Raw genomic sequence first — 27,721 nt, forward strand, 5'->3', positions numbered from 1 at the left:
TTGGTTGTTTGACCTGTTTTAGCAAGACAATCTGCAGGGAGAATCTTGCTTGATGGCTAATTATTTGTTTGCTAATGATATTTTGATTTTGTTTTGTCTGTCAATTCCCTCCTGGTTAAAATTTCAAAGCCTCATCTACTAGGATCTTCTAGAAACCCTACTATCTCTAATTACTGTTTATCTTTAAATCCCTACAAAACAACTCTAATCAAACTTCTCTTGAATATCCTGGTGTTTTGGAGGCTTTTTTTGAGTTAAGGTAGATGTATTGCTAGTTATTCCTGGATCAACTTATGATTTGAAAAGTTGGCTTCAAAACTTACATGAAACTTACCCTTACACTTAACTGCGCAGGCAAAATAATTTACTATACCTTCACTAGGATATAATTTAAAGTCTTTTGAGGTCACTGTAACAATTTCACTTGCACTCTTTTTAGAGTCACCAATAAAATAATATTTCTGTTAGATTTCATGTTTTATTGGGAGTGGAACCTCTCATACTAGTGTGACTTGGCTAGCATTATGGTATTCTCTCTCTTTTGTGCTCTTTTACATCTTTATTAAATAGCATATGAATGTACTTAACTGCATTCCATGAATTCCAGTAGTTGCATATCACACATGGTCATCACTTGTAGGCAGAACCTTTCTCTTGGGAAGTTTAAGATGCTTTTAAATAAACCCAACCAAAACTGTGGCTATGTTGATGTACTAGTTTAGTTTAGGTGGATGTTGCTGTCTCAAGCTGTCATACCCAGACACACATTCATGTTGTGGAAGGCTTTCTTGGTTCCAAACAGTTTCTTGCTGTAAATGGACTTTATTCTATGCAAACAATCACTGTTTTATCATTCTTATATAGATCTGCAGAGTGGAGAGTAAAGCATCTCTTTCAGGAGCTTGGGGATTGATACAGGTAATTCTCTCAGAAATGGCTCTTTATTAAAGAGCGACATGGCTAACTCCAGGAGAATCAGAAAAAAACATATTTCCTTCATAGTAAATGCTATTTTCATTTAAATCTGATTTGATTTTATCATTTTTTGTTTCTGTTCTGGAATAAACCTTTCTGGAAATAAACCACAAGAATGCTTCCTTCGAGCAAGGTTTTGCCACTACTTTCTTCACAATTTTTAAAAAAGTTTATATAGGCTTTTATATCTTACTCATTGCCATAGTTTCTCTGAATGCTTTCCAGAGGATGCCAAGTGACGTGCATAGTATCTGACATATGTGTTTTGTTATCTGATTTTCTTCCCAGAAGGAAAATTGTAAGTGTAGTAGTGTGTTTACTTTTGGAGGACTTTGGGGACAGGAGATAGTTTGTCTGGCCTTTGATTGAAATTCCTGCTACCTTTCTGAACATTCAGCAAATCTTACTGAACTGTCGGCCTGAACTTGCTGAACTGGTTGCTGCTACCTTCTGCTGTTAATTCTAGGGACAGGCAGAAGGCAATAACATTTCAATATTTATTCATGTTCCTTTAAGGAGCCTTAAATGGCAACTGACTTCTCTGTTAACAGAGGAACAGTAAAGGAAACAGTGAGATGACAAAAATCCAACTTTCTGATGTTAAATAGTTCACCTTAAGGTACTTTCTGTTTATATGAACTCCTAGTTTCCACTAACAGTCATATTGTACAACTGATGCAAGACCTGCATCATTTGTTCCCCTTGTATGTGGAGGGTATTTAGTTGCAGTGGAGGAGAGCCATGGCTCAGGTGAGCCACTGTCAGGACAAATTCCACATGCAGACATGTTTCTCTTCCATTGCTCACACTTTTTCCTAGCAAGACAATTCAACTTACCAGTATCAAACCCATACATTCTAAATGTTTTCTTGCCATTTTAAGATTAAGTCATTGTTTTCAGTAATGGTCTGTCTAGATGCAGGGAGCTATGTCTTTTAGCATGATTAATACTCAACTATACCTGTTCTGGCATGGCAATGGCATTTCTTGTAGATAATAATGTCTTTCTTCCTTCCCAATAAAAAACTGTCACCAATGGCACAGACTCCACCTTTCAGAAAAGAACGAACAAAAGTGAGACCCAGACAGAGCAAAGGTTAGCAACTAATTTCTTATTCTCTTTTAAGATTTTCTTTGGTTTATGTACATGCTAACTTTAAAACCTGTTAATATTCTTACACAGGTCTTGAATCCTTTTGTCTTTCACAGTTTTACTTCCTTTGCTTTAAGCCTCTAGTATTCATTTCACTGTGGTTTGGTGCATAGCCAGGCTCTGGAGTCTGAGAAGGCCATTTTACAAACTATTAAACTAAGAATTAATCTGGATTTTTGTAAAACCACATGCATTTCCCTGCTTTTCATTTCGTTTCCAAAATTAGCCTTGCAAATGGAGCATTGGGACTGTAATTGCTGAGATTTCTTCCTCCACACCTCCTCCAAAGGTTGAAGATGAATCATTGGAATCCTGGAAGAGCTTGGGGCCTGGCAAGCCTGGTGATTCCAAGTGAAAGCCTTCACAGACATTACCAGTATTTTTTAAACCCTGCTGTCTGACGCAGCTCTGGGCTGTTTTCTAGAAGGTTAAGCTACTTAACTGGTCTCTGAATTGTGACAGCTGACCAGGAGTTTTGGCCTAACTAGAAATACTGATCGTGGGGTGGGAGTCTGGTTGTAAAAAGGGGAGGAAGAGAGAAGATGAACCCAATGAACAAGAAGGGGTTGCACTTTCTGTAGGTGGAGATGCTGCATGGGAATCAGGGATTAGAGAGCACAAAGGAGTTCTAAAGTCAGGTGAAAGAAGGCATTTATGGGGAGTAAGGTGGTGGTCATAGGATGACAGTGTTGATCAGAAAGGGGAAGAAGAAGTAGTTTGCACACTAAGGAGGAGGAAAATACAGGTGACAGTCTCAGGTATAGGTAGCAAGTCATGCTGAAATGTGGAAATAATTTAAATGCTAAATCTGCCTTCCAATTATTAATTTATTAGGGAAAAGATCATTGTGGTTAATTCCTGCTATAAGCATGAAAGTGTTTTTGTAATTGTAGCAGTGTATACACTGCTACATATATATGGATCTGGATTTATTTTATTGGTGGGTTTTTTGTTTAATCCCATTAATATTACGGGAAGGTCATTCTGGTGATGTATTGCTCTGTATGAAATTCTCTTCAGTCTTTAAAGTGCCTTCTGTCATGAGATTCTCTGGAAGGACCTGAGGGACTGAGTGGATAATCTATTAGTTCAGATCAACATTTATTATCTTTTTCTTTCCAAGAATGAGAGTGTAGTTTTGGCCCCTACACATCCTCACTGGATTTATTTCACATACACACTATTGTGAAACATCCTAATTTATATACCTTATGATTGAATCTTATGTCCTTTCTATTAAAGTTATTCTGCAAGTGGTGCAGTCCACTGGATTAAGGGATTGAGAGTGCTGAATAGGATTTGTTACAACATACTGTCAGAAAGGAAGAATTTCTTGATTTAAAGCTGATAATCAGATAAGCTCCAAAAAAAAAAAAAAAAAAAGTCCTGGGTTCCTCTTTTTAGTACTGTATGCTTTTCACTTACCTGGCTGTGTGCATGTAGAGCTCTTCTCCAAACAGGCACTTTTTTCTTTAAGGGTTTCATCTGACACTGATTTGTACCACATAGTACCCTACTGATAATTGACATCATACGGATGTCAGACAGACCAGGTTTTAAATTAAGATGAGAACAAGAAAGGATCGCAGAAAAAAAGAACTATTAAAAAAAAAAAAGGCAAGAACCAGAGTTAAGATCACACAGTCATTTGGGATTTCAGTCACCTTGAGTTACAAAATGTTCTTTTATTCATACTGTTTTAATTGGAGTGTTAAACAGTTTAACAAGAACAGTTCATGCATAAGTCTTTTGAAAGAATTTAATTTTGAAAGGACATATATTGAAAGAGCTTGTAGTGAGAATGCAAAAGAAACCTTATGAATATGGGACTATGGAAAGCATTGTGAGACCCACAATTTACTACCACACTGTCTAGGCAGTGAATTTTCCTCCTCCTTCCTTTTTCCACTTTTAACCTTCTTGTATTATGTGTTGTCCTTAGACATCACCTATTAGCTTTCCATGTGCAATTTCAGGTTTTGGTTCCTGGATCTAGCTGTGCTTGTTTGTCACCACCAAAAAATGTTTTCAGATCAGCAAATTAATTTCTGGTACTTGTATCCTAATGGATAGGAGTATGCAACTAATGTATATTACTGTCACTAAGCATTGAAAGGACTCGCATCAACCCTGAGGCTTGGAATTCTTCTGTGTGCCAGCACCTGTGGGAATCACTGCTCATTTCTTCACTGTGCTGTATGCCAGCAATACCAACGTAATTCACCTGGGTGGGGTTTTTGACAGGAATGCTGTTTCTTGCATGTCAATACAATTTATAAGTTAAAATCTGTGTTTCAAACAAACAGAAATAAATCTTATGCATATTATAGCCACTTTATATTACTCGAACTTTCCTTTCTGGATTCTAGCTCCATAAAATAAGTATAAATTCCAGGCCTTCCTAATTTTTTTATAGACAGGTCTCCACCTGAAAAGCTCTGATCTCTCTCTGTCTCTTGTATTTTCACAGTTGGCATACTTGGATCATTGCTTGCTTCTTGTTTGCTTAATTATTAGAGGTTCTGAAATATTTTTGATTGCTTACCTCAGGGGAGTTGATGCCAAATCATGATATAATGTCACCGCAGAAGAGCTTTTGCAAAGGGAAGGTCTTGTGTTTCCCTTGGTGAACGAGTTCTGATTTCCGTAGCCAAGGGAGTTCTGTGTTTGAAAACTATGAGTGTCCTACCCCTAAACCAATTAGGTCTCCCTTGGATTTGGATGGTTCCAGTGCCTATGGACCTTGACACCTAAATGCACATGCTGTTTCACCTAAACAACCCCAAGCACAAAGCAAGTCTGCAAAAGTTTATCTGAGCAGACTGGAGATCTCTGTTCAGAACATTGTTAGATACGGGTAGATTAATCCCTGGTGTAATTTGATTGACTCAGCTGCAGTTGCAACAGAGGTTAATTTAAGTATATTTTGCTTCCTTTAAAAACCAATAGGAGGAGAGAAAAGAGCCTACAAAGAGCTTCACAAATAGTTAGGTTCAAAAATTGGCCAAAGTCTGCACAACTGAAGTAGCAGGGAAATGAGGGAATGGGGCATTAGGTAAGAATATCAACCGCATTTTCTTTGCACTGGGATAATTTTACAAGTATGACCTTAAAAAAATCTCTTATTAACATTTGTATAATTTTCCTTCCTTCTGGCCAAAACACAGGATCTTTGACCATTTGTAATTTTACACTATCATGTACAGTTAACATTTAACAGTACCGAGTTTTTTAATGCTGACTAGTGTGTATTCTCAGCTACCATGCTTTTAGCAAGAGTGAGACATGCAAGTGCAAAACAGAACATTTGACAAGAGGTTGGATTAATGGGCATGATTTCATAGAGAATGTTTTTTGTTTTCTTAGATTCTTTACTGTAATAAACTGAAAATAAGACTAAGTGCAGCTTTTACTACCCTGAGTGATGAACGTAACATTTTTTCTTAAGATGCTGACCCTGATACTAGTGAGGAAAGGAAGCTAAATAATGCAACACCCTGCTGTTAATATAGCCTTTTCTTTTTCCTTGTATAAGTTTAATCAAATGTGTTACATATTTTTGGCTGGATAAAATGGTGGGGTTCTGTAACAGTGTTATAAATTGTCCAGCTTACACCAGTAAACATTTTCATTCCACACACCAGAGTGATCGTCACTCTATGATCTGTTTAAGGTATTAAGGTTCACACAGGTACTGAGAGATGATGATCTTTTACTCCCCTACGTGTCCTGGTAATAGCACCTAGGGTCAGGGAGCTCATTTCATCAAAGCCTAATGGGTTTGTTATTGATTTGGATTGGATTTATCTTATTTTCCCCCCTTCAGAACTACTCTCTTTTTTTTTTGGCAGTTCAGTTTTTTAATCTAGATGATGGCATGCCCAAATAAACAAACTGTTGCCAGTGATAAGCAGGCAGTGGGATCAAGCAGGCAGGGAAAGTAAAGGCTCATCTTTTCAGTAGCAGCATTACTGTAGTTAATTTTTCACATTTCGATTCTGTACATTAAATTACACCAAAACAGATATTCTACATATCTGCTTAATGCAACATATAAAGGCAGGAGTACCATTATTTTAATATTTGTCACAAACTCCACTGCACACAGATGAGATCTTAGCTGACATTTCATTGATTTGTACAGCTGTTGCATATCTTGCATGTCTATGTTAGAAAAAATCCATTTACTTTGCATATTTCAAGACATTAAAACCAGTACACCATATTCTGTGCTAAAATGACTATATGAAGTGACATTTATACTTTTTGTTCTGTCTACAAGTACGTAACCAATTTTTAGAAACTTGGGGGTTTTTTACAGAGAATATTTTATGTGTGTAGGGAGCTGTAATGACAGTTTCATCAGAAGACTTGATAATCTCAGGGTTATTTTGCCACCGAAGCCCTAGGAAAGAATTAATTTTGTCTAACTTTCAGTAGTACCATTTTGTTGTTTCCCTGCACCTTTGTAAATTGATTTGAGACATATTTAGAGTTTCAAGGCATTTGATAAAATATTTGCTGGTACATAATAAAAATTATTATAATGATTTTGGCCAAAATCCTGCAAACTGTTGAAAAAGCAATACTCGGAGACACTTGAGAACTGGTTTTCTGAATAACAGAATTCTTAAGTTTGGACAAGACCTCTAAGATCATCCAGTCCAACCATTAATCTGGCACCAACAGACTGTGTCCCCAAGTGCCACATCCACATGCCTTTTATACCACTTGCAAGCATGGCAATTCCAACACTTCCCTGTTTCAAAGCCTGGCCACCCTTTCAGTGAAGGAATTCTCCCTAATGTCCAGCATTCTTCCTGGTGCAGCTTGCAGCCATTTCCTCTCATCCTGTCACTGGTTACCTGGGAGAAGGAGGCCAACCCTGACCTGTCTACAGCCTCCTCTCAGGTGGTTGTAGAGAGCAAAAAGGTCACCCCTGAGCCTTCTTTTCTCCAGGCTAAACACCCCCAGCTCCCCCAGCTTCTCCTCACAGGACTTGTGCTCCAGACCCTTCACCAGCTCCATTGCCCTTCTCTGGACCTGCTCCAGCCCCTCAATGTCCTTTTTAAAGTGAGGGCCCAGAACTGAGCACAGGATTTGAGGTGCAGCCTAGCCAGTGCTGAGTACAGAGGGACAATCATTGCCCTGTCGGCCACACTATTCCTGATGAAAGCCAGGGTTCTTGGGGTTTTGTGACCCAAGGGCAGGACCTGGCACTTTACTTTGTTGAACCTCCTACATTTGGCCTTGGGGCATAGATCCAGTCTTTCCAGAGCCTTCCTACCCTCCAGCAAATCACCATTTCCACCCAGTACTGTGAAGGCAATTATTTTAAATGAATCTTGATCATCTTATGGAAATATAGTTGTATAACCAGAAGAGAACATTTCTGACACAAGAAATTTGTTTTGGTTCCTACTTATCTGACTTTGTTTGTTTGTTTTCCCTTGGGAAAGAGAGGTTCTCTTCCTGGATTGAAGGGTTATCTTCTGTGAAAGGAATACAAATAACTGGCATAATTTTGAGGATTTATGTTTTATTATCCCTGTGCATCAGGGAACCAGCGGTTCTTGATGTTCTTCTGTGGGTCAGGAGGGATTTCTCCTGCCCCTCAGTGAGGCACAGGGCTGTTACAGTGGGTGCCTGTCTTGAAGCTTGTTTCCTCTGTCCCCCAAGTCAACTAGAGTGGTTTCAGCTAGAGAGGAGCTGAAATCAGGGTATATGGCTGCTCCCTGTGACACAGAATTATTACCTGATTGGTGTGTTTTTGCTTAGACTGTCATTGTCTTATTTAGGCTCAGCAGGAAATTTGCTCTGAAAATGGTACAGCTGTTTGTTGTTTGATATGTGCGGATATTTTTGTTTGGGTTTTTTAGCTGTTTGGTTTGGTTTTTGCAGTGTTCTGTAATATAAGTCATGAGCTTTCACAGATTTACTCAAAGTGTTATCTAAATAATCCAGTTCCATTTCATGGACCTTAGTCTCTTCCACTCTGTTCCTTTTGCATATTAAATTTCTGTGGGGGTGTTTTTATGTGTGTGAAATACATGATTTATGGTGTTTTCTGGAACAGATGTTGTGAATAAGATATCTATAGTACTCTTGCCCATGACTGTGGGAGTCTAGTCTCAGCAGGCTAAGGGATCATTTCCACCCTTATGGGAGATTTGTTCAGCTAAAATTTACCTGACATGGAATGCTACTGCCTCTCCTTAGACTCGTACAAGGAAAAAGGATGATCCCCTTCTGCATGGAGTATAGAGATAAAAAGGGATTTCATTCCCTCTCCTGCCCTTCTCCCCATCCTTTATTAGTCCCTCCAACTGGAGTACTGTGTTTCTAGAATCTATGGGGGAGCAAAGGGTGTTAATTTAGAGGCAAATATAGGATCACACTTAACCTGTTTCACATCTTTGATTTGTCCTTGTAGAGAATCCTTGCAGAAACAAATACAGATTTATGGTGTATGAATTGTTGAGGGGGTCTCCATCACAGCTATAAGAATTTGAGGTTGTGGGGCAGCCTTGGCAGGAGCTCCCTCCTGGGCTGGGAGTTACCTTGGCATCCTTCACAGCACTTTGAAGAAGGCACAGGGAATGAAAGCTACATGAGGATTTTTCCAAACAGCTTCCAGCAGTTCTATCTGTGATAGGTGATAATCAGTGGCTCTTAAAGTCTGAATGCAAAAAAAACCAAAAAACCTCTGGCTGAGATTTTACATCATCTTTCTGAATGGGGGATAAACAGAGAAATATTAGCTTTGATCTTATAAAAATATGGAGACTGGAGGCTTGCTTTTAACCGAAGGCATTCAAACTGTATAATTCTCCAAATATTGTGTAGCAGACACTTGTCACTTTATAAAAGTGGTAAATAATCCTATTATGTGCTATAGTTAAATTTATAAAGGCTGAGTTACAGACCTAATTCAAACCTGTTTATTCAGAAAAGCACAAACTGTATTTTGAAATGAAGTCTGCACAAACTGGAATCTGATTCCATAGAAACAGATACTGTGTCTTGCAGTGAGAAAAGCTTCTGTTGAATCATTCTGCATCATGCACAGAACATAATGCATCAGATAAGGAGGTGTGTATTCAGTGGTCACCACTCAGTTTACGGCCCCACCAGGGGCTTCCTAGAGTAACTGAACTTTATTTGAGATGCTTGTCTTTTTTTAGATGCAAAGTACAGCAAGAATTTTAGAATAAATTGTGGCATAAAATACATTAAAGGTTGGAAGATATTCTAGTCACTTTTAAAATGTCTAAGCCATCCTTGCTCTGTAAACTGTTTTCTGGTGATTGATGGCAGGTGGTGTGGGGCTGTTAGCTGATGGAGTCCTTAAATAGAACACCAGACAACTTCAGATATACCTGACATTGGAAGGTAGGGCTTATCAGCAGCTCTCTGTCCTGTTTTCTGAGGAAAGGGCATAAGTTGTATAATAAAGGAAGTATAGATATTAGGAGTTTCTTTTTTCCCCCCCGTGTAACAGTCAGATCTGAACAAACTTTGAACACAGATGAGAATCCAGTCCTAATTGCTTAAACAGAGGGAAATGTTCGTCTGAAATATTGTGTGGAGTTAAAAATGTCCTGATAATCAAAGACATGGAGTGCATACAGTATTAATGTACTCACTTTATCAATACTCAAAATTATTTCTGACTTAAGAATTCAAATATGAAATTAAACCACTTTTGTTCTGCTAGAATTTATTTTGAGCCATCCTTAATGTATTTTTGATTTGTCACACTTCTCTTTTTTCTCTTTTTCACTAAGTTTTCATGCTTTGGGGAAATTTGTTGCTTCTTTTTTTTTTTTTTTGGGTGGACCTTCATGTCTTTTGGCATTTAATGTCTTGGTAGGGTAACATAGCTCTGTTCTTTTCTCTCAGTTGTCACCTGCTGTCAGCCTTCATAGCCACCATCATCTGTCTTTTCTCTCTTCTCTCCTGGTTCTTTGCCACACCACAAGCAGCAGTTTTGATGCAATGTGGGCTAAAATGGCAATGATGGACAAAATATAACTTTTTTTTTTTACATCCAGAACAAGCAGTAGGCGCTGCAAGTTATCCATAGTAGGAGATCAGCACTTGGCTGAAGATATACTAAATGCAAAATGCTGTGCACTTTTTCTATGATGCAAACTTTAAAACACCCAATCTGGATTAGTTTTTCTTAATGCCCCATCTATGTAGTTAGAGGTTGAATTCAAGTTTTTGGCCCTGCACTTAGTTTAAAATTAAATGGATTCATAAGAAATGTCTTGAACATTATCATGATGTCAATGGTATTCCACCTGAACAGTGGAACTGGTAAGCATTGAAGTGGAAATTGTAGGAGATGGATGAAGTCTCTGGGCTGTGGTCGGAGTACTTACAAACCTTTGTGTTTAAACCTGCATGGCTGCCTGCCTTTCCTGTGATATGGACTTTAGCAACAGTGACAATGCTTCACTTACTCCTTAGCCTTGTCCATGCCAGTCCAGTGTGTGACCATGATCACTTCTTTTTACACATTATAGCTATCCATGGGGGGTCATTCTATTAATAAGCATGTTTCCAGTTGGGTTAGATTTTGAGTAAAAACTACTGTGAAGTCTTCTGCTGTGCTTTATAAAGGTGAGCAGGTTTCAGTGGTGGAACAACCCCTAAGGTAGAGCCAATTTCTGCATTGTTGTAGCAGAGCAGAGCAGTTATTCCTGGGGAGGATACTTTTTGTCTGCTTTCTGCAGTCGGTTGAACAGAGGTCAGATTTGTTGGAAGCTGCTTAATTGTACAGGCAGCACTGCTCAGACCATGGAGCACAGCTTCATGCTGTTCTCTCAGCTGTCTGCTCCTTCTGCAATGATTGGCTCTGCTTCTTTTCAACTGCAAACATCTCGCTACAGGCCCTCCTTGATCGTGCTGCCTTATGGCTCGAGACCAACGTGTGGGCAATAATCACCATCTGGAGGGACAGGGAGATTCAGGGCCAGCTGAACTTGGCTGTAAGTAGTGTTTGAAATGGGGCATGGGAGGCTCTACACCAGACCAATGTTCTTCTATCCTGAAAAGCTTCCTTCTACCCCAGGCAGGCAGTGGCACTGCAAGAAGGGTGCTGTTGCTGCTGGGGCAGGAGCAGCTTGTACTGATCAGCCACTCCAAGCAGGGCAGCCCTTCCTGCTTCAGCCAGGTCTTGAGGGTGCTGGAAGCAAGCTGGTATGAAGTAGGAACAGCCCCTGCACAGGGCAGCCAGATTACTTTAAGTAAGCAGGAAGCTTTTGCCTTAGTAGGGGGCCTGGTGGGCTGCATTTTGTCTCTGCAAGAGACAGTGCTCCTGCTGAGTTTGGGATTGTGTCTCCATCTAAAATACACATATCTGCAGACTACAGGTGTCAGGGAACATAGTAATGCATGGCAGAGTATCCCAGTGCCTTTGAGTGGAATGGGTAATTTCCGCATTGCTGGTTGTTGGGATGAGGGCTAGTACCACATTCCTGTGATTTTTTATTTTTTTTTTTTGTAATCCTATTTTGGATGGTTCCATAACTTAGAAAGGAAAATAAAGTTGTATCATACCACTAGTTTCCATTTGTTAAAGACATACTTCTACATCAGAAATAACTTACTGCCCCATGGCTTGTCTTACAATCTGCCTGTTTTCCTCTGCTTATCTGGGTCCAAGAGTATTTGCAGGGGAGAGGCAGGAAAGGAATGCAACTGCTAAGCTCCTTATGGCCCACATCACTGCCTGGCAGCATTCTCCAGCTGCTAAGATGAATGTTTTATGTATGTGGAGGTAGAGGTAGATTGTTTTCTGCGTGAGATGTATGGTTTTATTAGAAAACTCATGCGTCTCATTACGTGAAGTTCTACGCTTTTCTGAACAGAAGCATTTGAATTATGTTCTAACAATCCATCATATATCCTCTTTGTTCTGATTTCAGTTAAGTTGTGATAATCTAATATGTTTTTTGGAGTACCAGAGTTAAAATATAGCACCATCCATATTCTTCATTCAGCACAGATATGTACCTGAAAAGTCATTTTTTTCCTAAGAGTTAAGAGTGTCTATGCTCTTGATAAATCTGTCCTGAAGAGCAATGAATAAACTGCAGAAATTTTGAATTAATTCTGATATGTTTTATCAGAAGTATGGACAAACCATGCTCCCTTTTGCTTTCTTTCTCTTGTTCTCTCTCTCAAAGGAATTCTTCTGCAAGGTGTTTTGTTATTGCTGTCTAGGTTTTCTTCCAAGATCTAAAATGTAGTGCTACTTTGGAAATGGAAATAAATCACTTGGATGAAAAGCAAAGGTACCTCATGTCATCTCTGGTGAAATCCCAAAATAATTAAGTCTAGGTACACTAAAACTTGCCTCTGTTTTCCTCCACTGGATTTCTTAAATTTTGTAGATTAAGTAGAATGTTTGATTCTTTACAGGTAGTACTGCTGGCAAAATCTGTGATTCTGTTTTCTGTAGGAAGATCTAATATTTTTAATTTTGTGAAAGGTGCACTACTCAAGCTGCAATTAGCATGAATTCAGTCTGCCCCAATGTCCCTGAATATGTGCAGTCCTGGGATTACAGTGATTGATCAGAACTTCCCTTGCAATTTCCCCTTACACATATCATGCATCATGCCAAGAGTGAAAGAAAGATTAAAGATTAGAGAAGGAAGTAATAAATTAAAGTATATTCCTCCTGAAACCTGAGACATTTGAAAAATGCAGAAGAGTTCTTAATTTTAGCATCATCTAGTACTAGTAAATGGTTATGAAATTTACTTTAAAATTCTTCTAAACACACAACTTGGTCTCCTGAGAAATAATGGCCTGCTCCCTCTGTGGCACCATTAATTCAAGCAGCAGAAGCTTGTACTGAACTATATCTAAAGCTCTCACTATTAAGTATGGTTCTGCATAAAGAAATTTATATTAATAGCCTAGGCACTTTTACTGTGATTTCATACATTAAACCAATGGTAATGTTGTAAAATCTAGGAAGCCAAAAGTTAAGAAATACTGCAGCTGGTATTCTCTGCAATCTTAAATTGATATTCATGTGCATAAACACCATAATGCACTATTTTATTACATGCCTTTTTCCTCCAAAAGGCTCTAGCCTCATTAAATACATAGAATAAAAATGGTATCATTCACTGTTGCAAAATGAGGTGTGTGGTGAAAGAATGAAGGGTTTATTAGGAGAATGATGTCATGGAAAAAGCAAATAAATGCCATTCTTATCCCTTGTAGACTTTTCCTGCATCTGCCACAAAATAATTTGGGGAAGTTTCTTAAATTTTTATAAGTTGTCATGTATTATAGATCCTACTTTCTACAAACCTAACTCAGTGCTATAAAAGTGCTGAGTTCTCACAACCACAGCTGATGTCTACTGGAGTTTTGCGTTGAAATACAAAGTTTTTTAAAAGGCTATATAAGCAGATAAATAAAAGTTTATGTTATCATTTTAGGATATAAATTCTTGCGGTTTTCACTTCTGCTGCTGTATCTTGGTTGCTTTGTCTGAAAAATGGGGACAGTAACAAAATTGACTGGAGTAGCTCAGGTGTTTAGGGGAGAATACTGTAGAAAAAAACAAGATAAAATTAGCTACTCTATAATCAGCATAGGAAAAAAGACTGTTGTGTAAGTAATAAAGCCAAGAGCCAAAATTAGGGTAAAAGTAACCAGGAGGTTATAATAACTCTCTCCCTGAGCTCTATCTATCCCAAGTGCAAATGAGACAGGAGTCCAGTTGAAAAATTCTATACAAATAGTTGATAACAATATAACTTCTATGTACGGTGGAATTGAATTAAGATGTCTGTTATTGGCTGTTCTGAACCCTTGACTCTTCAAGTTGATGGCCTTTTCCCCTGTAGTGTAAACTTCTTACATATAAAATTTGAGAATATATGAGTGGGTATGCATCTGGATATAAATTCCCCTAAATTTTTGTGGATACCTCTTACATGCAAAGAATATGCAGTGTGGACATACAGATAGTCTTTCTTCCAAAGGAAGTCCACATTTGTTAGTGTTAATAACCAGCTTGCATCCATGCTGAATGAGCAGCTGCAGAGAACCAGGATATTGGAGATGATGCTTCCCTCTGGGTTGCTACAATAAACTCTTGTTTTGGTACTTTGATTTAAAGCAGTGAAAATCTCCAAAGGAATATGTCAGGACACCGAAGGATTCTTTTCCATTTGCAGTACAATGGAGAAAATATTCTTAGGCTCTCCAGAAAGATAAATATGAGATTGCAATACATTAATTGTATTTAAAATGAAAGTGTGTTGAAAGTGCTCTATTGAATTTTAAGTAGATTCTATTATAATATACCTCAGATCAGAGCATAGGATTTTCCCTTAATACTTTGCAAGCTACTGCTTATCTTAACTACAGAAGACATTCTATACTAAGGCTTATTTTGGCTATAGATTCAAGGGTCCTGAGTCTAATATGGCCTGTAGGATGACTGAGCTGCAGTAGTACTTGCTGAATGATTCATTAAACAGTGTTCACATCATCTTCAAAGAAAAATACTTTTCCTTTCTGCTCAGTGAACAGAAGCAGCTGCTGTGAATATGGGTATTGACAAGAGGCTAACAGAATCAAATGAGTAATATGCAAAGGGAAGAGAAAGCACATCTATCATGTTCACGAAGGAGGTAATAAATCATATTGCTGTAATACTTACTTTTCCAAATGAAAATGGTTTACATTAATATATACCTCATATCCAAATTGAGCCTCAGGTATATTTTTTTTAATTCATGGACAGCATAGGATCTATATGTGTAAGCAGGAAAAACATATACAGCCAAGTCAGGAAACCTAAATGCCAGAAATGGACTCTGCAAATTTGTGTATCATGTAGCAATCAAATGAACCACATTTCAAATAATTAAGTACATATTATTTCAATAAACCATTGTGACACATGGCATGCTATGTGGGGTTTGAATCCAAAGCTTCAGGGCTAGATTTACAACCTTTGTTATTCTGTGTTGATGCAGTTACTATCAGAGTGCAACTAGTATTGCTTTTGCTGATAGTAGCAGCAGTAAATCATTACTCTGTGTGAAGAGTTGTAATGGAGAGCTGCACAGCACCCCAGCAGGGACATCTATTCTGCAGGTAGTGTAGAGATTCTTCTGGATTTGGGAACTGGAAAATGAAGCAACTGAGATTTGAACCTCCCATGTTATCATCAGTGGAGAGGGAGATGTACAATGTAAATAGAATGTAGACAAACCTAAATTCCGTGATAGAGCTTCAGCATCTCTGAAATAGGATGTTTCATGTGTTTGAATTAGGCCAAATTTGGGCATATTTTAATGGGGCCAGAAAAGACATGTATTCTTCTTGGAAGTGCGTAATATTAAGGTCCTCTTCTGCCTACATTCCCAGAAAGACCGAGTCACTGACATATGTTTGAAGCTGCCAGCTTGGACATCCCCAGGGCAGATTCACTAGGCCAGGTGCTCCTGCCTGCCATACAGAAGTGAGCTGATATCATTGCATCAATTAGAAATTATCTTAACCAATAACAATTTTCCACTAGCATTTGTGTTCAATTTTGATTCACCTCCATAGTAGTTCTTTTTCTTCTACTGAGTGGAGATGGGAAAACTGCAATTTGTAAGACCCCAGAACTACCACCAGCACTCATCTGTAAATGTGCCAAGCCTTTTTTCCAGGAAATGGGACAGTTCAATGTTTCAAGCCTTTGTATATTTTTTTTTCTAGATTAGACTTTTGCAGCATTGCTGGCTGTTATTCATTAGCCTCCTCTCAGACACACTAATTTTCACCCTTTATATCAAGCCTTAGTGACCCACCCTGTAGAAGCTCATCCCCTTTATACAGTCTTCCGGTTATTATGCCTGAAGCTAGCAAAGTCAAATGATGTATGTTTCAGACAGGCATCTAATCAGAGTGATTTGTAGGCACTCTGAGAAGAACCAAAGTCCAACCAGTGCCCCAGTGATAAAAGCCCACTGATTAATCCCAAGGCTACACTTTGCTGTGATTTGCCATTTGTGCAGAATAAATAAAACATGATCCATTTCACGGTCAACTGCTGGAAAACAGTTGCTTGTTAAATTCTCTCACAGAAATGAGAGAAAGACAACTTGTCTGGGATTCTACCCCAGCCTTTTTCCCCCCAACTAAGATTGTTAATGGATAGGTTTGGTGTTCCAGAAATGTTTCCTAATGAGTACATGATTTAATATACTAGATGCTGGTGGATTGATTTAATTTTTTCTAATCGGTTTAGACAGGATTATATATCCATCCATAAATAGCTTTAAATGCATGATAAGCATATCAAAGGCCTGGCTGGCAAAGAGAAAGCAATCTTTCAGAGAGGCCTGAAAACTAAGAAACTCAGAATGTAACTCACTGCACAAGCTACTGCTTTGTATCTATGAATGTTCTTTTTTTTCTTGAGAGACCTTTTGCCAAAGGAGAAGCCAAATATTTATTTAAATATAATTTAAATTCCTGTTTTTTCTTGCTAGCTAATTTATTACCTCATTGTTTTATAAATAGGGCTAAAAATATTGTCTCTTGGAAATAGGGCTCTTTCTTACCTAGTCTCCCTTGCACTGTGCAATTGGTTGTATTCTCTGGTTTCAGAATCAGAAGTAGTTTTCTCTACCATAACCAGTAAAGAAAGAAGATAATTTGGTTAGGTTATTGGAGAAAAAGACTAGTTTGTCTTACTTTTTCTATTTATTGTGCCTGAATGGTATATAAAACTTTTTATACAGATAGAAAGGAGCAGAACAGTACTTATTGCATCCGAAGAGAGAAATATATTGTTGAGGAATTGATTTTTTTATATGCAAACAGTATTTTGAAGAATCTAGTTTGCTGCTAAGCTGCCTTTATGGTTCAGTGAGAGTGACATCCTGAATCCAGGATGCTGGTGAGAGATTACAGAGCTCTCTCAGGATACAGCCAAATGTGAGATCTTTCATGGCAAAGATATTTGGCTTTTTGTGAACAGTAGGAGAAGACAAAAGAGTGAAAAGGACTTCTGTGCTTGACAACCACATGACTGGATGATATGAAAGGCAATGTTATGTTTGGAGGAGAGAGTGCAGAAATGGCATGTTACTTTATGGCTTGAAGCTAGAATGAGACTCTTTTGCAGAAGACAGGTACTTATTTCCCCTATCAAGTAAAGCTGCTGTTCAGTACCACTGGCCAGTGGAATTTTTTACTGATGACAGCAAGCCATGGCTGGGTGTGCCACAAAGAAAGAAATGAGAAGTAGAAAATTGTATTTTTCCACTAAGTGATTTAGTAGAAAGTTAGGTGGAGAAAAGAAATCAAAACATCATGATTCTAAGAACTGTAAGAAAATGGGCTGGCTTGACTTTTATGTGTACTCTGAATTTTCTGTTTCTTTTATCGTAAGTAGGGCTGTGTTTGAGAATTAAAGGTCTGTAACAATCAGTTTAGTTTGACACTTCAACTTAGTGTTGTAGCATGAGAGAATCATTTAAGTGCCCAGAGCAGATGAGTTTTTTTTTCCTCCTGGATTTCTGGTATGTATTTAGTTTTATTTTGTGTCTTTATTAAGAGCCCCTAGATTTTGAATCAGTCCTTTGCTGCTGCCAACAGCACTCTCTGGCAAGACACACAGCTTGATCTGGAAGGAGTCATTCTTAATACTGAAGAGACACTTACTAATGGAACCATCTCCAGCAGACATGAGCACCTCAGCCTCTAAATCAGCCCAAGGGACTTCCAGATGAACTAGAAGTCATCTGGTGGTTGAAACTGAAGACTGAAAATCCTGAATCAATTTTCATGTCTGAAAAGGTTTGCCTTCTGTGTGCCAGGGCAGACTATGGGATCAATTCAGAACTGTAGGGAACCTTTTCTCTCTTCCATTTTTCTCTCTGCTCAGTAGCTGGATCAGTAGGTAACACATCATTCAAAGCTAGCAGCATGGATGCTAATGATGGCATGTCATTTTAGAGCAAAAAAATGCTTTGTTGACAATAAACCTTTTTGCTTTATGATTTGGTTATGTTACATGCAGCAAGATGTATTTAGAAATGTCAGCTATGAAGGCAATATGAGGGCTTTACCTAGGCTTGTGACAGCTGCCAAAATTTGTTGTCAGACTCATACCCATTTTTTTTTTCTTCAGAGAGGTTCAGTCCAGTCTTTTAGAGATTATGACATGCTTTTGTAATACCATCTTAACATTTCTCAGCGATTTAATTTTGGAAAATTAAAATCCTTTCCCTTCTTCACACATCTACACATTCAGCAGTACTTTGTTTCATATAAATGAAAAGTATTATGAGAAAAGTAAGTTTTTCAGGGTTTTTATTTCTGGTCATTAAAAAGATTAATCTGATTTATCAGTTGATTGTTTGGGTTGCTTGGGTACTTGTACACCAAATTGTTGTTGTTGAAAGAAATTTTATTAAAAGTAAATTCTTTGCTGTGTTTTGCAACACCTGCTAGTAATATATAGTCTCACTGGAAAAAAGCCTGCCAGTGTGAGTTTGGTAAGCATTAGTATCTTCTTTGTGGTTTTCCAGTTGACTACCAATATATATTTCTTGTCATGGAAGCTGTTCCTCTTCTAATAAGCAAAAATGTTGCAGTCATTCCAGGATTTTCTTCTAGTGAGCTTAATGTCACTGTCCAAGAGTAGCAGGGCACTGCAGCACCCAACTCCCATTGCAGAAGTAGCACACATCACTCATTAAGAAAAAACAATTTTCCTAATCATTTTTCCTAAAAATTTTTTCTAAGGTCCTTCCTGTTGACATGCACAAATTATATTTCATAGAGAAGACAGAGAGAATGTGTGTCTTAGCAATGGTATTGAACTTGACATTAACATTGTTAGTGGAAAGAATCTTTGAATCTGTAGAAACATTTTCCCTTTTTAGTTTGGCCTCATGGGTTTTTAGTTTCCCTGTGTAGATTTTTGTTGACTCACAGGTTAGAATATGTTAGGGTTTTTTAAGGCTTAGTGAATTATTAGCAGCAGTTAAAAAATGACTAGAAAACTAAGCAATGGGGCTAAGCAATTTATCTTTACAGAGCGGTATTTTTAATCCATGGTAATTCTGAATTACTAATTTAATTTGCAAAAATTCTATGTCTGTAGAAGTTTAGTAACTACTTGGTAACTTCTTTCCAGCATCCCCAAATACATTAAAAAGAATTTATTTCTACCTACTAGTGGCAGAATTTTGAATGCTCAGCTTTCCATGTCCCGTCATCTCATATGCTTCTGAACTAACAGTGAACATGGCATTAATGTTGTTAGTGGGAAGAACCTTTGGATCTGTAGAAACATTTTCCTTTTCTGTTGGCCTGTGAAAACCTCTTTCCAGACAGGCATTAGCAGGGAAAGTGAACTTAATTGACGCAGTAATTGTACATTCTCTTAAATCTATTGTAAGGACAAAATCAGACCCAGAAATGTGATTTCTCTGAAGCAAAACTACTGATTTGGCTGTGTTTTCAGTTGTTTTCTGAGCTGCACATCTCAAAGCATGCTCAAAGCATGAGATTTACGCTGTCTGGTTCATACTAGCAGTGCAAGATGCTTTAGGAAGACTTGTATTTTTGAGTTTGTTACCAACTGATTAAGGAACCACCTGCTTCAATACAAAGGGGTTTCTCCCTGGATGACCAGTTGTGTGAAAAGACATTGTGAGGTAGCTGGGAAGGAGCATCCTGCTTGGTCAGCTGGAACTGAAACATCTCTGATGGCGTCCTTGAAGTGTGCACCCACAGCTGCCGTGTGAGCTCTACTCACACTTGTGTTGCATGCAGTGCTCTTGCTGGAACATGAAGTGATGCTGCTTCTGCGAGGTCAGATTATCACATCTTCAGCCTTTTTTCTTCCCAGAAACTCTGCCATCTGGTAGGTAAATGCTGGGGTACTGCTTGGAATCAGACACAGTATAAATCTACGTGTTAGAAAAACACTTAGATGTTAGTTAACATGGTAGAAAGAAAAAAAGGAAAAGGATGTGTACTGAAGGGTTTTGTCATGGTGATGTGTCTAATTATATGCTCACTTTTTAACTGCTACTCCCTTTCATAGGATCACAAACTCCGTGCTTAATGAACCATGACTTCAGATAAGCTATCAATACTGGTAGGTTAACAAAGTCTCTGGCTTCCAGGATTTGCATCGTGTTGCAGCCATAATGTACATACACATGTTGACAGCACACATCAAAGAAGAACAAGGGGCCGGCAAACACCACATATTTTTAATAACTAGATTTATTCTGAAAGTGCAGAAACTGGGTTTTTCATTTTCACGTCTTTAAAGTCTGTCCTGTCTCAAAGCAAAAATAAGAATTGTGACTTTGGGGAGAAAGTCTCCTAAAACAGTGTTATTATAGAGAAATCAGGCTTATTTTAACTCAAATGTAAAATAAATTTTTAATTTTTATTTTATTTTGAGCAATTGTTTTGAAAACAGAATGCTTTGCAGCATAATCTGCATATTTTTTTCCAATTAGACGACTACTGTAAAAAGATGAAATATCTGTGAGCAGGTATTACCTAGTGGGGGGAAAAAACAACAAACCCATAAAAATCCTCATTTGGGAATTTTTGAAAAATTCCCTAGTTTTATCCCTCTTGTAACTTGTTCTTGGGCTCCAAAAAGGGCTGACTGCAAAATGTCAGCATGGTACATGAGAAGGTCTGGAATCCCCAGAGCAGCCAGTGGTATGAACACACAAAATCACATGGCTCCCAGGCTGGAGGGGAGGAGAACTGGTATTCTAGGAATTACAAATGAGAAAGATTAGCTAGGTTAAGTAAATGGCATCCTAGTTTCTTCCTGTCAATATAATGGAGCAGTTGGGGACAAAAAGAAAGGTTACTTATAGGAACTGATCTACAAGGTAGAATTTTCTGAAGTTTTGTATTAATTCATTGCTACATTTAAGACTTTCAGCTTGGACTCTTTTTAAGAGACACCTTTTATCTTTCCAAGACCCTTGGGTCCATGCAATAATTTATTTTTACAATGAGTTGTTGGCCTTTAACCCTTGAGAGAAATCAGCTGGATTTGGTGAGCTGATTTAGAACTTCTGCTTCATTTACTGCTCAGAATTGTAGGCAGAAGCTTTTTTAAATTTTCCCAAACTCTACCTGTGTGTGTTCTAATGTCTCCTCTTACCTGCTTCAGTGATTCTCTCTAGTGCTGCTTTATGCAAGCCACAGCACAGCCAAACTCTTCTCAGAGATTGAATGAGTGACAGCATGTATTTTCAAGGTACACTAAATGAGAAATGTGCAATTTAAGCAAAGCATTCACACATTTGAATGAAAGACTGAAACTGTTGAAACTGCAGCTGCTGGCAGGAAATTGATGTACCAGTTGCTATTTACCTAGCAGAAATTAGTTCTCTGTGATCAGTTTTATTAAATGGGATGGAAAAAGTAAGCATTCCCTCAAGAGGGTTAAAAAAATGCTCTCTTCAAAGTTGAGATAGTTCAACGTGCTTCTTCCCTGTGTCATTGGCGCTTTCTTTTCATGTCCCTTGTTTTGTTTTTGGGTTTTTTTTTTTCCTGAAAAAATAGCACCATAAAATAGGCTACTAAGCTTTCCTAGTTGGCATTTGACCCCATCCTGAGTTACACATTGCACTTTGGAATCAGTGAGTCAGTGACAGAAGCTCCACAAGAGGAGATCACAGGCAAATGCACCAGGGCTCCACCTTTCATTTGCTGAGCACACAAGCCAGACACCCTGCAGTACAGAGTAAAATTATATCTGAATAAAAAGGTGGGATTCTATTTCTAACAGGTAACTTTTTCAAAAATCAGACAAGTCCCTGGAGAATATTGCTGTCATGGAGAGGTTCAGTTGGTTTTACACTCAAATGCTTCAGGGTTGCTTGATCTGTCAGAGTTTTCCCTATTGAAGGGCTGTAAATTGTTATTGGTTATTAATATAGAACAGCAGTGTGCAAGATGCACCACACTTGTTAACTTTGCCAAGTTAATCTGCATCTCAAAGCACTGAAGCCTGTTTCTAGAAGGGAGGTCTGCATGTCTCAGATCCTTACAACTAGAGAACATAAAAGAATCTCTTAAATCTAAGACTGAAAAAAAGTTTTGAGGGGAGAGTTTTCCAGTAGCACAGATCTGGTGCATAGTGCAAAGCAAGGGAAACCCTTCCCCTTCCTGTTAAGCAATGAAAGACAGGAGGATGGAGCCACAGTTTTGTTTAATGGGAATCCAGTGGTCACAGCTCTTTCTGATTCTGCCCAGGCTCTCATACACACGTGAGAGTAGATATGTCATTAAAAAGATTCATCTGATTTCTCAGTTGATTGTTGGGGTTGCTTGGGTGCTTGTACACCAAATTAAATTTGTTGAAAAAAATGTTTTTGAATATAAATTTTTTGCTGTGTTCTGCAACACCTGCTAGTAATATATAGAAATCAGATTAATCTTTTTAATGGCATATACACTATCTCACGTGTGTATGAGAGAATAATTTAGTAGATACTAAAATGATAAAAAGTGCTTCATATTACCATGAAAGACCAGAGTAGTACTATGTTATTTAAGCCAGGATATCTGTTACCTGGGAGATGTTCCAGGGTCTGGTGGTTTTGCAGGGTGAAGACTCTCCAGGAGTTCACTAAACCAGCTTTGTCTTACCTGTCTACTTTTCTAGTGAAATGTAAAGCAGATGGATTGTGGATTTTTGTCTAGCTATAGTAAATCTATCTGGGAACTAACCCTGGAACTAATCACTTGTATTTTTCAAGTCTGTGTGCCTAAAATTAAACACCTGCATCTGCATCAGTCACTTCAGGCACTGGAAAGAAGAAATAGGTCTTGTTTTTTCAGAGCAGTTAATTCAATGACAGGACTTGCAAGTACCAAGGTAATGGTTACTGGCAGATAAAAGTACTCAGTACTTTGAAATTTCAGGATTCCAGGAAAATTTTCAATGGGCATGTTTAAATATTTGGACCACTGTGTTTCTTCATAATGAAGATTTTATTCCTTTTCCTCTTTTTAGTTCCTCTGCACAATTATTTTAGGGATTTTTCCTTCCATTTGGTCTCTTTTCCAGTTTTTGTTAATCTAACTTATTGTTAGTAAATCACAAGAGAAGAGAATAATGGAAATATGGCTGAATGGGATATTAAGAGATGACCTAACCCATCAGTTTTTCCTGCTGAGGAACACCAACTAAAGCCAAGATATGCAACAGAGCAAAGTAAAAGGTTATTCCTCCCATTTTAGCTTGGGCTGAGTATCCATGACTCTACTGTCAGAGGAAGGCAGTGCTACCAGGAGGTCACAAAGGGACACAGTCTGAAAGAAGACCAAGTGAAGTGGCAGCATATCTCCTCCATACCTTAAAGGTAGGAGACTTCATCATCAATGCTAACTTTTTTTTTGTCCCCCCCCATAGTCCTATCCCAGTTTTAAGGCACTGCTGGGAGTGGGTGCATTCAGGGCTTCAGAAGGACAGAAAGAGACATGGCCTGCAGGTTGGGCATGACACCGGGGATACATGAGCAACAAAAGGAGGCACACATACTGGAGACTGGTGGAGCAGGGGACAAGGAGTGATAAGGCAGGCAGAATAAACTGACAAGGAACTGATGTTGGTTACACTGGAACTTTTCCCAGAAAAGGCTGGAGATGGTTGGATTTTTTTTTCTCTTCTTCATAACAGGTTCCACTTTATCTGAGTATTCTTGAAAAGCATTTGCCTACGGAAGTAGCGTAATAGTTGTAGGCATTTGAGAACAGTTTAAGCAACTTATTCCTTACTTTACTATCCTTATTATTCATAAAATTTTCTCAGATGTGCCTCTTTACTGTTAGTGCCATTTCCTTCTGAAAGAAGTGTTTTATTTCTGTAATGGTAGTCAGAGCACAGCATACTCTCACTTTGTTTGCAATGTTTCAGCATCTCTCTCAAGTCATTCTAGTCTTTGACAGTGTCTTTGATGTGTGTGGGCATGATGTTAATGGGCCAAGGGGTTTCTGGCATTGTGACAAATGAACTTATGAACCTAATATTTCAAACTACTACAATTTCTAAAGCTAGATTACAGGTTTCCAAGAATATCTAGACTCTTGGAAAAGTGCATTTTATAAATTGAAAGCATTAAATCAAAGAGTATATATATACTTATATATATATGTATATTCTTGCCGTAAAACATCACTACATAGATACATATATAACTCGAGGTTATGAGACTTTCAGCATTGCTTGAGTTCCTAATAAATTAATAGAAATTTAAGGCACCACTTCCACCACAGTTAAGGTAGAAATTGAGAGTGCTGGTTACTTGCTAGTGTTACCTGTCGGCCAACAAAAGTGGCAGGCACTGTCATGAGTGTTTTCATAGTGAGTAACATGCTGGTCAGGTAGCTGAATTACTTATGCTCAGCTGCACTGCTAAGCAATGGGTCAAGGTTGGTGGTGTGAATGAGCAAGTGCAAGCTTGTTTCTGAACAGATGTGTAAAACAAGTAGTGTCTTGTCTGTTTCTTAAATAGTATTTTTTATTTCCCACCCAGACCAATTACTTGAAAACCACTTCATTCCATCACTTCAGATAATGGTGAGCAAGTTCTTTTCAAACAGCAAAACTTGGTAAAAGCAAATGTGGCAAACTCTGTTTTGGAAAACAACTGTGTGAGGTCTACTGTGTGCTCATATTACTGTTTGGGAAGTGCTGCTCTCTTAGTTCTGTTACTGAAGAGAGAAACAGCTTTAAAAAAAAGAAAAAGCAGAGAAAAAATATGTCAGAAAAAATGTTGAGATGTACATTTTAGGAACATCTTAGTGTGTGATAGTCAGCTACCTGCAAGCGAAAGAGAGGATAAGGCCAATTAGATTAGGGGTGATAAAAAGCACTGCTGGCTTGCTTTCATTCATTCCAGGACACAAAGAACGTGAACCAAGAACACCTTTTAGTGCACAGCAGCAGAACAATGGTACCTAGAGAGTACATGAAGCAGACACCCTCCCTAGCAGTTTCCTCTGCTTTTTAAAGGATCAGAGATTCAGCCTGAAGAAATTCTGCTGAAAGGTAGCATTCTCACCTGTTTAATTTCTCCTGGTTGCTATTGTGGACAACTGTCTTGATCAAGTCCATTGGCAAGATGGGACTGTATGAGAACAGGAAAAAATGCAGCAGCTTTTGAACAGCAGCTACAACCTAACAGACTCCAGGCAAATATGGCCTAGGTGAAAAGCAGCAAATGCTGGAGAACAGAGTTGTGCCATCACAACTCTGCTACCAGCATGCTTTTAGTTCTTTATATTTGGGAGGAGCTGTCAATTCATATCTTTGATGGACTGTGGAAAAGAACACTGAATGTAGTCTGGTACCTCAGGATGCTGTGGTTGATAAACACACCTGAGGCTTAGTGCAGGATTAAAGGAGGAAGTGGATGATACAGATATATTTGCCTATCATACAAGGTTTGAAATCAAATCAGATGACTGCTGTACTTCAAAGGGTGATAGGGAAGTTCCCAGGGCAGACAGCTATTGAGAAGCTCCCAAGAACCAGGCAACAGTGTTAAGCAGGAAACGGTCACATGCAGGATTCTCTAAAAAGTGAAAAGGGAGTTGTCTTTCAGAGGGTAACACACTGCATAAACTATTTCATGTGCTTGCTAACACCATGAATCAGGAGCATGGACACCCTTTAGCAAAGGGCGTTTGTAGGATCCAGATACATAGTTGTTACTTTTATTAGTTCTATTCTTTGCTTTGTTACAAGAACATTGGAAAGCTCAATTATTTTTGTGTTGGTTTCCCTATCCATAATCCAAAGACTAATAGTATTCTATGCTTTAGAGAAATTTGCAAATACTGGTGCATTAAATTGCTTAGCTGTCTGTAGGTTTCATGTGATTTAGAAGTAGGATATTTTGTTCTACAAAGCTTGAGAAATTCTTTTATTGGGAGCAAGCTTCTCATCCTGCTGTAATATGTGAAGAGTAGGGAAAACGATGTTGTTTGCTTAATAATACTTCTCTAAAAGTTGTCAGTTGGGTGAGACTGTGGAGGAATTGGATTTCAGCCATTTTTTTAGAAAATGTTTGAGTGATATGAATGAGATTTGGGAAATTTTTAATTCTCATCTAAATTAAATGAACTTCTTAGTTTTGCCAGGAATCGGGTTATATGTGATACTCCCCCATCCAATAAAAAGCAGAAAAATATGCTTAAGTACCATTTTCATAAATAACAATGGAAGATTAAATTTTCTCCAGTTTTATTCTTTTGGGCTGTAGAGGATACACATATATTTGTGTTGACTGTGTGTCTGAATTGGCCCCCAACACATTAGAGCGTGGTTTCCTTGCCAACCTGTGCTTAAATGTAATGTTTCCTACAACAAAACAACAGTAAGACTGCATGTTTTAAAAAAAACAACAAACAAAACCACAAAAACCTCAAAACCCCTATTTGAATGATTGGAGCCTTCCCCATTATTCTTAATTCTCTGAAAACAAAGCTGAAATTAAGGGCACAGCTCTTCCCTGCAGCAAGGGCTCTTAGACCATTTCCCCAGTATTTTGCTTTTATGACTTTGCAAGACTGAAGTGGCAATAGGCAGACTTGTAGATCACACATGAGCTCAAGTTCAGGCTGTTGAGGTTTTCAATTAAAGAGCAAGGGTGAGCATAAGAATAAATACATTCATGTTGTAAAACACTTCTCAAAAGCATTCAGGTGACAGATGCTGTAGCAACACATTGGAATAAGGCTCTTTTTTTCTGTTGTTTACAGCTTTAATAAGTACTTACTTGGTTTTCTGTCTGCATCGGTCTGGTCACAGAAGAGAGCCAAACAGAATGTGTGCACTAACTCAGAGAGGCTGGTTCATGCTGCTGCTTGAGGTCAGGGTTCTTTCCTTGTTCCCATATTTCTGCTCTCTGGTCGAGCTCCCTGTTCCCACACTGACATAACAGACACAGATACCTCGGTTCATTCAGCTTCCTTGGCATTTAGCATTTTCACTAAGCTGAAGCACAAAGAACGTTTCTACTCCTGTGAGTAAATAAATGCTAAGGCAGTGTCTTGTGATTTCTCTGAAACCTCAAGAAGTCTCAGAACATAACTGATAGATTTGATTAAATGGCACCTGTAAGACTGTTGTTGCAGAAGAATTATTAAGCCTAAATTATCTGAAAGACTCTGACTCAGGATATAAACAATGCAAGAGCAATTGAGAGACCCTGAATCATGGACTGTGACATGATATATCCTGGAGTTCAATAAGCTAATGGTGCTATTAATGACTAAGCTGAAGCAAGCACAGGTTTTGTTTGCTTCTGATTTCATGTCTTCCACCCTCAATCTCTGCAGGTGGCTAAACATACAAAAGTACTTATGAAGTGGGGGGTAGGGAAATAGAGAAGAGAATAAAGTAGGAAAAGACAAGCAAAGGGATTTATGCTTTTGTTTACATCTGAAAAATTTCCTGATGTCCCTAGGGTAATGGTATTCACAGTGAGGGAGGGAGGAAGGCCCCCAAGCTCTTGTAGGGGAGGGGGACTAAGAATGGGGGGCAGA

The 27,721-nt window shown here is 38.4% G+C and overlaps 2 long non-coding RNA genes across 4 annotated transcripts in view; one reads left to right on the forward strand and one right to left on the reverse strand.

The window, feature by feature from the left end:
* Positions 1 to 27,721, forward strand: part of LOC135299040 (uncharacterized) — an 83,781-nt gene that overhangs the window by 18,702 nt on the left and 37,358 nt on the right. The window contains exon 4 of one of the 3 annotated variants that reach the window (XR_010361070.1): positions 23,411 to 23,532. The exons of the other annotated variants lie outside the window; for them this stretch is intronic. This is a non-coding gene — a long non-coding RNA (uncharacterized LOC135299040). The remainder of the gene's footprint in view (positions 1 to 23,410; positions 23,533 to 27,721) is intronic. 3 annotated transcript variants of the gene reach the window in all.
* Positions 18,468 to 27,274, reverse strand: LOC135299042 (uncharacterized). Its single transcript, XR_010361073.1, has 2 exons — positions 26,953 to 27,274; positions 18,468 to 20,064 (listed from the first exon to the last, which is right to left on the reverse strand). It is a non-coding gene; the product is annotated as an uncharacterized LOC135299042 (long non-coding RNA).

This window comes from Passer domesticus, chromosome 4 (genome assembly GCF_036417665.1).
Source record: "Passer domesticus isolate bPasDom1 chromosome 4, bPasDom1.hap1, whole genome shotgun sequence".
NCBI classification, from domain to species: domain Eukaryota; kingdom Metazoa; phylum Chordata; class Aves; order Passeriformes; family Passeridae; genus Passer; species Passer domesticus.